This window comes from Pleurodeles waltl, chromosome 5, assembly GCF_031143425.1.
Source record: "Pleurodeles waltl isolate 20211129_DDA chromosome 5, aPleWal1.hap1.20221129, whole genome shotgun sequence".
Lineage (NCBI taxonomy): Eukaryota > Metazoa > Chordata > Amphibia > Caudata > Salamandridae > Pleurodeles > Pleurodeles waltl.
The window spans coordinates 518,234,433-518,246,552 of NC_090444.1; the positions used below are offsets into that span (position 1 = coordinate 518,234,433).

Genomic DNA, 12,120 nt, shown 5'->3' on the forward strand with positions numbered 1-12,120 from the left:
CGCCTCACGATAAGGGTCGCCCATGGTCAAAGTCGCGTCCACTTCACCGCCCCTGCCTGGCTCCTCTCGTTCGTCTGCCAAGGAGTTGACCCCATCTCTACCGCTTTATCCTGGTGCCAGGGTGACTCTGGCCCAGATGCATGACTATTACTCATCCTTTCATGGCATTTTAGGGCCTTCCCCTCCCTCTGGCGCGCCTTCAGGCCCTAAGGAGGTGGCGGATGCCCTGACGTGTTCCTCACCAGCGGCTTCATCCTCGGTGCCGGTTAGGCCCCTCTACTCTGATTCAGGAGTCGGATCGGCTCCAATGCACAGCCTCCTACGGCTTCCATCTTCCACCCATGTCTCTTCCCTTACAAGTTCAATTCTGGGTTCAGTTCTGACACACTGACTTCGGCGGTGGTGGCGCCTGCGACTTCGCTGAACTCCACAGTTGTTGTATCCCTGGAGTATGATCACACTCCTTCCGATGTTGAGGTCTCCCCCGACGTACGTCAACGCCAAACCCCGACGCTGGGAGCGGCGCTATTGGAGTCGGCTATTGTTCAGTCTGCGCTTCTGTCTTCTGGGGTTCACCCTCCAGTTCTTCCATCGGAGGGGCCTGGTTTCCCGTCTCAGCCTCCCAATTACGATACCATTCCTCTTCCTCAATCGGATTGCTTATTTGACTTGGCCAATGCTAGAGGCCTAGACTCCTCGCCAGCCTCCAGTACTCCCCTGGGTTGGCTTCAGAGGCTAGTTCTGCTCTAGCAGACATGTTAAAGCGGGTGTCAAAAGTGTCACATTTACAACTTTGAAGTAATCAAGGAGGCCGGTAAGCGCAAGTCTTCTTTATTTTACAACAGTAAAATAACTCCAATCAACAGTCTCCAAGCGCCCCCAAATACCGCCGCTCCGTCCAACCGTCCTCACCGTCGTCCCTCTCCTCGGCGTTTCCCTCGCGCCACCGTCCAAACGCCTAGCAACCCCTTCACCTTCGGGGTTCTAGTCGCGAGGCCGTGCGCGAGGGTACGCACGTAAATACAACATTGAGTTTTTTTTTTTTTTCACAATATTAACAAACCTCCACCTAAAACAAAAACAAAAGAACTAAGACATTAAAAAACATTAACATTGATTGAGTTTGCAGAAGAATCATGCAGTATGCAGAGTTATAACACGTTCCGTCAATGACACAGTTTTCAAGGTAACTTACGTACTCTAACACTCCTGCGTAACACAGGACCCTCATCTCCACTCTTATTCACGTCCGATCTTAACATTGACTCACTTGGTGACAGCCTGAGGATCCCAGTTCCTTTTCAGTTTTACCACCTTGGATTTGTTCCACCACTTGTTGCCTTGGACCCTCACTGCATTGCCCAAAACACGTTCAACACACACCGGTTCGGAAAATTTTGCTTTACCTTTCTTGACAAACGTTGGCAGTTTTATCACTACCCAATCACCTTCCACCAACAATGACTCTTTAGCCCCTTTCTTATTGTCAAAATATCTCTTTTGTGTAAACTGCTTGTCTTCCACATTGGCCTTGATAACATCAGCACGCTCTCCAACTAGCATTTGTTCAAAAAACTTAGACATCCACCCAGGTTTGATTTGGGTATTGGGCTTTCTCCCTTTCAAAGCTTCAAAAGGAGATACCCCAGTGGTAGAATGAGGAGTTGTTCTATAAAACCAAAGCATAGCTTGTACAGATGCCAACACATCACACCCATTCTTCAGAGCCCACCTGATACAGTCCCCCACCACACGATTGAATCTCTCCACCAAACCGTTTGTTTGAGGTTGATAGAGGGAACATCTCAGGTGTTTGACTGAACCTTGGTTCAGAAATGCTTTAAACTCATCAGACACGAACTGAACACCATTGTCCGAAATAATTTCTTCTGGAAAGCCCTCATTCATAAACACTTCTCTTAAAAAGGCGACTAAAGATCTAGCATTAGGCTCCTGTACAAATTTGACATAAGGCCACTTCGAGAAATAATCCACTATTACATATGCATACCGTAGTCTGGAATTAAGTAAGTGAAAGGGTCCCACCATATCCACCCCCAACTTCCGCCACGGACCTCCAGGACACGGAATAGGCATAAGGGGTGGCGTGGCAGTTTTCAGACTCTTGTCAGAATTTGAACATATCGCACAATTTTTTACCAAATGCTCAATTTCACTGTCCATACGTGGCCACCAAAAGTTGTCACGTATTCGTCTTTTGGTCATAGTGGTGCCCAAATGACCTTCATGCGCCTTCTTCACTATTAAACTCCTCAATTCCTCCGGAGGAATGAGTTTATCATTTCTCAAGAGAATGCCCTCCTCAATTGTAAGTTCATCTGAAATTTTCCAGAATGGCTGGCTCGCCAACGTCAAGTCTTTCTCATAAGGCCATCCTTCAGCAATGAACCTCATTACAGCACACAACTCATTATCTCCAGCCAACTTTTCCTTCCACTCTGTCTCAGAGCAAACACAGACTTGGTCAACCTCAACCGTTGCAATCATACAACATTCATCGTCCACCATCTCATCCGTCGTTGAGCTCAACTGCCTGGGAAATCTCGACAAATAGTCTGCTCTTATATTCCTTCCGCCAGGAATATGCATGACCTCAAAATCATATTGCATGAGCCTAGCTACTAATCTAGCAATTCTAGGTGTGCCTGTCTTATCATTAGTTCCTTTTAAAATTGAAACCAAAGGCTTGTGATCCGTCTTTAATTCAAAATGCCTCCCCCACACATAGCTTCTGAATTTTTCGATGGCCCAGACACAGGCCAGCAACTCCTTTTCAATTACGGAGTAATGCACCTCTGGCGCCCTTAAAACTCTGGACGCGAAACCAATGGTGTTTTCATCACCCCCAACAGTTTGAGTCAACACAGCCCCCAATCCAATATTGCTGGCATCAACTGTTAGGCAACATTGAAACCTTTGGTCATACGGTTTTAACACTTTGGCTTGAGTTAAGTGGACTTTGATATCTTCAAACGCTCGTTCACACTCAGCACTCCACTCAAAACTGGTCTTATCCTTCAATAGATTTGACAAGACTCTAACCCGACTAGCATACTCCGGTATGAACCGGGAGTAAAACTCACACATGCCTAAAAACGCTTTCACCCCAGCTTTGTCAGTAGGCGGAGGTGCTGCCTTAATAGCATCAATTAGACCAGGTTTCGGGCTAACACCCTCCTGACTAATCACATGACCCAAATATTCCACAGAGGATTTCATGAATTGGCACTTTTCCCTTCTAAGAACAATGCCATGATCCTTGAATTTCTGCAACACCTGTCTGAGGGTCTTGTTATGTGTCTGTAGATCAGGGGCGTGAATTAAGACATCGTCCTGAAACACCATTACATTGGAAATACCTTTCAACAATGTGCACATAATCCTTTGAAACACTGAGGCTGCAGAAGCCAACCCGAAAGGCATGCGCCAAAACTGGAAAACACCACAAGGCGATACAAATGCTGTCAAATACCTGGAATCGGGATCCAGCTCCACCTGATGATATGCACTGGCCAAATCTAACTTCGTAAACACCTTCGCGCCTTTAATGGTAGACAACATTTCCGTTATATTAGGTAAGGGATGAGAGTCCACCCATATCTCCCTGTTTAACGCTCTCAGGTCCACACAAATCCTCAACTCTCCATTCTTTTTCTTAGCTACGACCAGTGGAGAAAGCCACAAAGAGGATTCAATGGGTTCTATGATCCCCTTGTTCTGTAAACTTTCTAATTCTCTTTCCAGATCTTCTCTCACACTGAAAGGCACCGACCTAATCTTATGCTTGACAGGGGTAGCATGCAATTTTACTTTTATCTTATGTTTAAAACCTTTCAGCTTTCCCAATTCTCCTGAAAAAACTTTGGGAAACTCGTTGAGTAGACCTTCAATCACATCCGTTTCTCTAATCACTGCAACCTGTTCCAATGTACCTGGTCGCAACACCATACCAAACAAACCCTGATGGAACCAACCTAAGATGTTCAAACCTTTAGCCGCTACATAAATTTTCCCATGTATACGTCTCCCCCTAAACTCAAGTATATCCTCAAAAAAAACCTTGAAGCTCAATCTTCCTCCCTTCATAAGACACTGGAGCCCTGTCTGGTGGCTCCAGAGCGCGATCTTTCCAATTCTGGTTGAACAAGTCGAAAGTAATCATGGTGATCCTAGCCCCTGAGTCCACCAGCAAACGCAAGGACTTGTTTCCAACTCTAACACACACATACGGATCCACACAGTTATCGGGATCCCCAGACTTAACCACACCACTATCAACAACTAAAACCATATCCTGAACCTCTCCCATGAGGTGTTCAACTGCTTCTTCATTCTCATCCATCACTGTCACAACAGATTCACGTTTGCCACCTTGACACACTTTAGAAAAATGCCCAACCTTGCCACAATTCCTGCATTGGATATTCCAAGCAGGACAAGCCTTAAACCCTTTTTGATGAGGCATATTTCCACATCTAAAGCAAACATTTTTTTGTTTGAAAAAAACATTAGAATTAGCAAACTTAATGTTCTTCTGTCCACTTGTTTTAACTACTGGTTTTTTATCTTCTCTGTTGGTGACGGCGTTGACCCTGGTAGCTGCTGTCTGTTCAATTTCTCTGGACGACTTGATCGCCGATTCGATGCTCTTTGCAATTTTTATGGTTTCAGTCAATGTTGGATTGTCCAATGATAACAATTTCTGTCTGATAGACTTGTCTGTCCCTTGGCAAATAAATTGGTCTCTGATGAGTTGATCACCCAGCGCTTCAAACTGACATTCCGCAGCCAGAAGACGCAACGCCGAAATGTAAGTGTCAACATCTTCGCCAGAACGTTGTTCTCTCTTAAAAAACTTGTGCCTGGCTACCACCAAGCTAGGAGGAGCATCAAACCTGACGCTCATTTTCTTCACAGCTATTTGGTACTCATCCATTTCACCATCGGCCAATTGCAAGTCCGGTAGGTACTTAAAAATAGCCCTCCCTTCAAAACCAATGGAATGCAGGAAAAGACATTTTTTGCGTTCAGGCCTGTACCGTGATGCCCCTATCGCCCCTAAGTACGTCTCGAAGGCATCGTACCACTGCTTCCATACTATATGTGGTTCGCCAGGGCTCTCTAGAAATGGTGGTGGAGGGAGAACAGATTGCATGTTGGACCCAAAAATAAATTGCTAAAGAAATATTCCTTGAAACAGGAACAAAAATTGTGACCCCCTTTTCTTGTAAACGTTTTTGTATGTTGAATATAAATAAATAATCCAACCAGCCCTTATTGCTTCCTAGCTAGTTGAATCATAAATAAATAACTCCTCAAATACCTTCTAAATGACCATTATGCGTGTACCGAGAGTATAGGTGCTCCTTTCCTTTTTAACTTTTTAGCAAACTTGTTTCTGAATGTACAATGGAGGCGTTGCAGACCCAAATCCTTCTTCATCAAAGGTTCGTCTTCAATTGTGTAACCTCTCCACATCAAGACACAAAAAGGCCATTTCTATATCTGGTTGGCGTAACACAGGAAGAAGAAACTCCTCCCACGGGGTGGAGTAAGCCAGATCCAAAATAAGCCTGCTGTCTTCGTGTATATCCTCCACGATCGTGCTGGCACACGAATAAGGCGTTGGGGGCAAAGTTGAAAATAGCTGTTAAACAGCTGATGCGTGGGCTCGCTGTGCCTGGAGACCGGACCACCTCGTCGCCAAAATGAAGTAATCAAGGAGGCCGGTAAGCGCAAGTCTTCTTTATTTTACAACAGTAAAATAACTCCAATCAACAGTCTCCAAGCGCCCCCAAATACCGCCGCTCCGTCCAACCGTCCTCACCGTCGTCCCTCTCCTCGGCGTTTCCCTCGCGCCACCGTCCAAACGCCTAGCAACCCCTTCACCTTCGGGGTTCTAGTCGCGAGGCCGTGCGCGAGGGTACGCACGTAAATACAACAAACTTCCTACCGTGCAATTGTCTACGGACACTTTACTTGATGTCTTACATCCTGATCAGTCTTCTGTGGAGCCGGTCCTACCTTATAGTGAGGCTCTTTATTATATTCTCCTGGGAATTTGGACCCAACCGGTTTCTGCCCCCCGGTGGAGTGCTCTATCTCACATAGACACAGGCCAGTCCTGGAGGATCTGTCTTACCTCCGTCAGCATTCAACTACTCAAAGCTTTGTGGTGCAACTGCTGGCTGCACACAGTTTTACGCAGGTTTCTCCTCTCCCGCCACAGCGAGAAGCCAGACAGCTGGAAGCTTTTGGTAGGCAGATTTTTACAACATCTAGTTCTGCCTTGTGTTCAATCAGTGCTTCCTGTGTCCTTGCTTGCTTCTCCCGCATTTTGTTGGACATAGTAGAGCGCACTTTGCCTTCTCTGCCTGGCGAGGCTACAAATCCTCTAACGCCTTTTGTACGGGATGGTCAGCAGGCTGCCAACCTTAGTATCAGATGAGGTATGGAAGGATTATATCTTCTTCGGTAGCTCTGCGAGAAGGACATGGTTGCGTTCCTCCATTTTCTCAGAAGCTGTGCAGGCATCTTTACTTGATTTGCCTATTGATGGCACCTCCCTTTTTAGTGCACATGCCAACTCGGCCTTACGCCGCTTTAGAGATGCTCATGGTGGAACTCAGTCTTAAGGCCTCTTCATCGCTTGGCTCCTTTGTTCAAGAGCAGTTGTTTCTTCCCCTGTTGCACTTTTTTTCTATTGCCCTTACAGAGATGTGTTTCTTGTTTATAGAATGACACCTGGTGTAGTGTTCCTTCTCCTCGCAGGTGCTTTTATTCTTATGTTTCAGCACTCAAGATGGTGCTCCTGCATTGCAGGTGATGTGTTTCTCTTTTTAATGGACAGGTTTGATTATTCTTGTGACCCTGCTTGGGTCTAATACCTCTAAAAGGGGGTTTTCTGTTGTACTCTGCTGATAGGCGGGTTCCCTAAGTGATTGTGCTCTCTATGGGGTTCTTCCTCGTGTTGAAGTCGTTTTCAGTCTCTGCTCTTCGAAGCAATTGGTGTAGGCTTTTGACCATTCTTTTATAATTGCCTGTTCCCTACTGCGAACTTGCTAAGTGCTTCTTATGGGAGTAGTATATTTTTTTGTGTCAAAGGATGCTGCTGCTCTTCTTTTTACAGATGCTGTTTCCCGTTGGTGCAGTAGGAGATGGTTTTCTGCCTCTTTTCCATGGTCTGTTTCTGTTGGAGTTGTTGGTACCTCTTCGATTACAAGTCTATTCTGTCTACTATATGCAACAAGTATGGAGCATAATCTGTTGCCCTTACAGGGCACCAGCTTCAAAACCTTTGATTTGTTTTCACATGTTCTCTTGTCTGGACTTGTGCCACATTCATCATTTCCTCCTTCTTCGTGGACATCTTCGTCCTTCTGACCTTTTGGTCCTGTCATGGAGACAATCCACTTATTGCTGAAATATAAATATATACATACATATATATATATATCTTCCTTGCGGGTACAGAGCTACAGCTCAGTGGAAATATAAAGTGTTTCATGGGTACACAGTGGCCAGGACAAGGGTTCTATCCTGCCAATGGAGCAACATTTGGCTAGTCTTTCCATGCTGTTAATGTGCCCATTTGTTTCCCCTGCCCTTTGCTTGCAGGTCTGGGGCATCATCCATTTGAGTATGGGTGCCTGTCTTTATATTTCTATTCCCATTACATTTTTTTTCCCTTTCCTACAATCCTTCCCCCTTCTGTGTGTGTCCTTCGTCATCTTTTTGATCCCTATATTCAGGGATTTTCCAATCCTAGCATTTGCTTGATCCTTTCTGTCAGTTGCAAGAAGGTAGTCATATGTCTTCCTTCTGTCGGACATGTCCTTCTTCCTAACTTTATATTGTTTTGGTGTTTAGGACTGTTGTCAACAGATATGGACGTTCACATTTGGCCTTACAGTCTTCTGCAAGTCTGGTGTCCAAACCCCATTCTGGGTGTCGAAGTCGAATATACCTTATATTTCAGATTATTTCATTATAGGGTCCACATATTGGATCACTTTCTTATACGCTGGTTGTCCCTCCAGGATTCTGCCACTTTTTTCTTCAGTCTTTCTTCAGCTACTTATTTCTGTTTGCTAGATTTTCATTGCCATTGTCCTACCCTTTCTATGATTGGCATCTACTCATGTGGCATTTGTCTGCCTAGTGTTGATCTTTTTCATGTACCGCAATTTTTCTGTTGGTTTCTATCAGCAGGTGGTTCTACTCAATTCTTTTAACTTTTAGTCAGCTAGCATTGATTTTCCTGCTTGACTGGCTTTTCTTTTTTGAGGGGTGTACCCTCTCTCCTCTCTTTTCTTTTACTCCTGTGTTGTTGTTGAGCTACGCTTTCCTTTTTGGGGTTATTTATATATATAAATATCATTTTCGCTTCATAGGTCTATGTCGCTAATGTTATATCTGCATATGTGTTAACCTGGCCCTATGCATGTCTATAAACAACATGTATGGACACTCCAATGTCTTTACCTCTATATCTGTGCGTTTGGTTGTCTCAGCATGTATCTTCCAGACCTCCTCATTTAACCATTGTATGTCATGCATGTGGCAAACCTTTTGTGTCTCCTGTCGACTGGCTCTATGTGTCTCACAGTTCTGTTACACCTTTCCTTGGGTGGTCCTGGAGATGTACATTTTGTCTTTTGAGTTACTCTCCCTTCCAGAGTTAAGTTGCGCGTTTTGCCTATGCGTCCTGGTGGAAGCAGCATAAATGCACTGCTTCCCTTTTTTCATATCCTCTAAGGTTACTCCTTGACGGGTGTAACATTCCTATTATCTCAGTGATTGTTGGGGCGCTTTTTCACCTTAATCCTTTAGCTCCGTCTTTGGGGTACTTTGTTATTTTCCTGTTGTTGTTCTCTACCAACAGATTCATTTTCATTGCCATACACTCTGTCCCCCGTGGTGCTTCATATTTTCTTAAAATATTCTGTGGATTGTCCACTGCTCTTCTGGTGAGATGAATGCTTCTTCTCACCTTGTCTCTCTCATGCCTGGTCCACTACTCCTTTAGTTAGACTGGTTGTTTATTGCAAGACGTGGGTAGGATGTGTTTGCAGACCCTCCTCCTCAGCTGATATTGCTTTGGTATCGAATTCTAAGATAAGGAATCTGCGGCTAGTTGTCTTAATTAGATAAACAAGTTACTTACCTTCGGTACCGCCTTATCTGCTAGAGACATATATTAACCACAGATTCCTTACCGACCCACCCATCCTCCCAGCTCTGCAAACTGTTTTACCTTACTTCAGTCTTGCTTTCTTGGCATTCTATTGCCATGCTTTTCAATTTAGTGGTTGTAAATCAGAATTACATCTACCTCTCTTGTTGATGCACTGTTCCATTGCCAGGTTCTATAGTGGCTCCGCCTTGTTGCACAGATTCTAGTCACAGAAGAAACAGACGTCAGCGCGTCAGAGGAGGGATTATATGGACCCCGTCGATGTCATAACACCTTCTACCGACGCGTTGAGGTACTGCTGAAGATTTTTTTCTGATTCAGTCTGGCGCCTGGGGGGAATTCTAAGGTAAGGAATCTGCATCTAGTCTGTCTCTACCAGATAAGGCGTTACCGGAGATAAGTAACTTGTTCATTCAGTCGACCTGGGCACATCTTCAGAAGGAACCCAACAGATTGTGCATCTGGTCCAGATTTCTTTCCCAACCTCGACAGTCACTACATTATGTGCTCTCTTTGGTATGTTGCATGGTTCTCTGCTTTCAGAATCACACACGTGTTTGACAGTCTTTCCAGTTTTGGATGCAGGTCTTCAAAAAGCAGAAGGCAAACACTACAGCAGGACAGGTGCTCCAGTTAGGCTGTGAAGAGTAAGGAAGATAGATTCCTTGGGTCTGGCAGGAGAGTTTAGTCAGGAAGAGATTCAAGCATTGGTCAGGCAAGTCTCTTCTTCTTCTGTCTTCTTTGCATAACTTGAATAAGCTGTGTAACCCAGCAAATCATTTTAAACAGTGAAGCAATGATCCCTTTGCAGGTCACGCATACACCAATAGCAACCTGTCCCTAATTGGCACCGCACCTAATTTTTTCCACATTGTGATGAGTTGACTTCTGATCTAAGAAATCTCCAGGGCTTATTCTTCAGACCGTTAAGATGACAGACATTCCTTAGAGAGCACAACACAGACAGAAATCCTAACACAGCTAGTAGAACAATATAGTACAGTGGATCCCTTGGAAGACAAATCGAAGGTGCCACAGGGCATGTCACACCTCCTCCCATTATTCGTCTCTTTTTTTATTTTTTTAATGCAGATGAGAACAGTATGGAATATTATTTTGTAAGGATCTCAGCTGCATTTCATAAAGAGGTGTTACCTCTAAATATTGGTGTGACATTCTTGTTAGGTCATACTGACTAGATGAAGTGAATGTTTAGCCCCTAAAACTATATTTTCCAAATCAGATATTTCAAGGCCATTTTCACATTTGTGAGTTTTATTCCCAAATGTGTAAATCGGACTATATGGCTTCCTAAACTTAAATATGTACCCTCTATCTTCAAATGTTATAAAATATTGGAAATGTAAAGTTAGTCTTTTCTATCTGTAGAACTACTGTAATGAAACTGACAGTTTTCATGCAGAGACAACTGTGAGGCATGAGGGAGATTACTACACAACCCCTAAACATTATGTGACTGGACATGGTAGACTTTGTACATAGTCAATGTGTGAGAAATTGGTTTATTTGTTGAGGGGGTGTAAACCCTTACCAGTGCTTAATCTTCTGGTAGCTTTGCACAAAAGCTGTCAGGCTTAACTTAGAGGGAATGTGTAAAGTATTTATGCAGCACGCAAACAGTGATAAAATGAATATACAGCACAGGAAAAAGCCAAGACCAGTTTAGAAAAATATATTGATTTAATAGATAATTTGAGACTAAAACAACAAAAAACTCAATCACTAGAACTTGAGATATTGTATTTTGAAGATTTAGACAAATGTAGTGGCAACTGAGGGTATCTGGTTTCGATTGCCTGGGACAAAGTCACAAGTTTAGACCATCCATGATAGAGTGCAGGTTGGGCACAGGACCAGGTTTGGTCTGCTGAGGATTGTACCTCTTTTCTTTTGTGCAGTATCTGTGTGGCATTGCTTTGCAAGGCTTGCGTTGTCTGGTGTACTTTCCCATGAAGCTGTGCAGGAAGCTTTGTATCACATGGCTTCAGTTCTGAGGAAACTTGCAGCTGTGCGGCAAGGATTTGCTTTGCTCGCCATCTGTTCTGATTAAACTTGCCGCTTTGCAGTGAGACTTTGCGGAGCTTTATGTTGCTTCACACCGGATTTGATGCAACCTTTGGTTAGGACTGGAGGAGTTCTCTCTGATGCCAGCCAAGGGCCCAGGACCCTGGAGATGCACCTCTTGGGCGATCAGGGACTCACTCCTGCAGAGGCCAACAGGGCTCAGATTGGTCCAGTTGCAGGTCCAGTGCAGCAGATCAGCTGAGCAGTTGCAAGAAAGCCTCTGGAGTTTGTTGTGTCCCTGTAGCTCAGAACAGGATGTCAGCTAGCTGACCCTTAGTCACTCAGCCTTAGATAAAGGGAGCAGTCAAAACTTCCTTCTCAGAGAGCAGGGCAGGTCCCAAGCCCCAGACAGCCATTCTTCTGAGGTGTCCAGAGGTCCAGGAGTGTACTGCAGAGTTGGTCTGAGGGTCCTACATTTATACCTGGTGCCAGCTTTGAAGTGGGAGAAACTTCTAGATCTCCCCTACATCTGGTTTTGGAATTCGCTTTCTTCCTCTCCCTAGGCTTTAAGGGCTCTGGGGTGACAATAAGCCCGGGTCAAGTTATTTGCAAGTGTGCTGGAGGCAGCCCCTTTAAAATGTCATGGGGGCAGGGAACAACTCCACCCTTCCCTTCCTGGCACGATGGCTCATTACTGCCAACACCTAGTCCACATTTGTCTCACTGTTTGAGAGGAATAGCTTACAAGGCCAAATGCCATCTATACCCAGTCATGTGACGTAGGACACAGGCTGCAGCATCAAATGGTTAGGACAAGAAAATGCAAGGGTACAGTGGCAGGCCTGAGACCTGTTTAAAAAAGCTACTTTGAAGGGTGG

The 12,120-nt window shown here is 44.7% G+C and overlaps 1 protein-coding gene across 3 annotated transcripts in view; it reads left to right on the forward strand.

Annotated features, from left to right (window-relative positions):
• CFAP61 (cilia and flagella associated protein 61) overlaps nt 1–12,120 on the forward strand; it is a 1,725,308-nt gene that overhangs the window by 379,630 nt on the left and 1,333,558 nt on the right. The gene's annotated exons all lie outside the window — the stretch shown is intronic.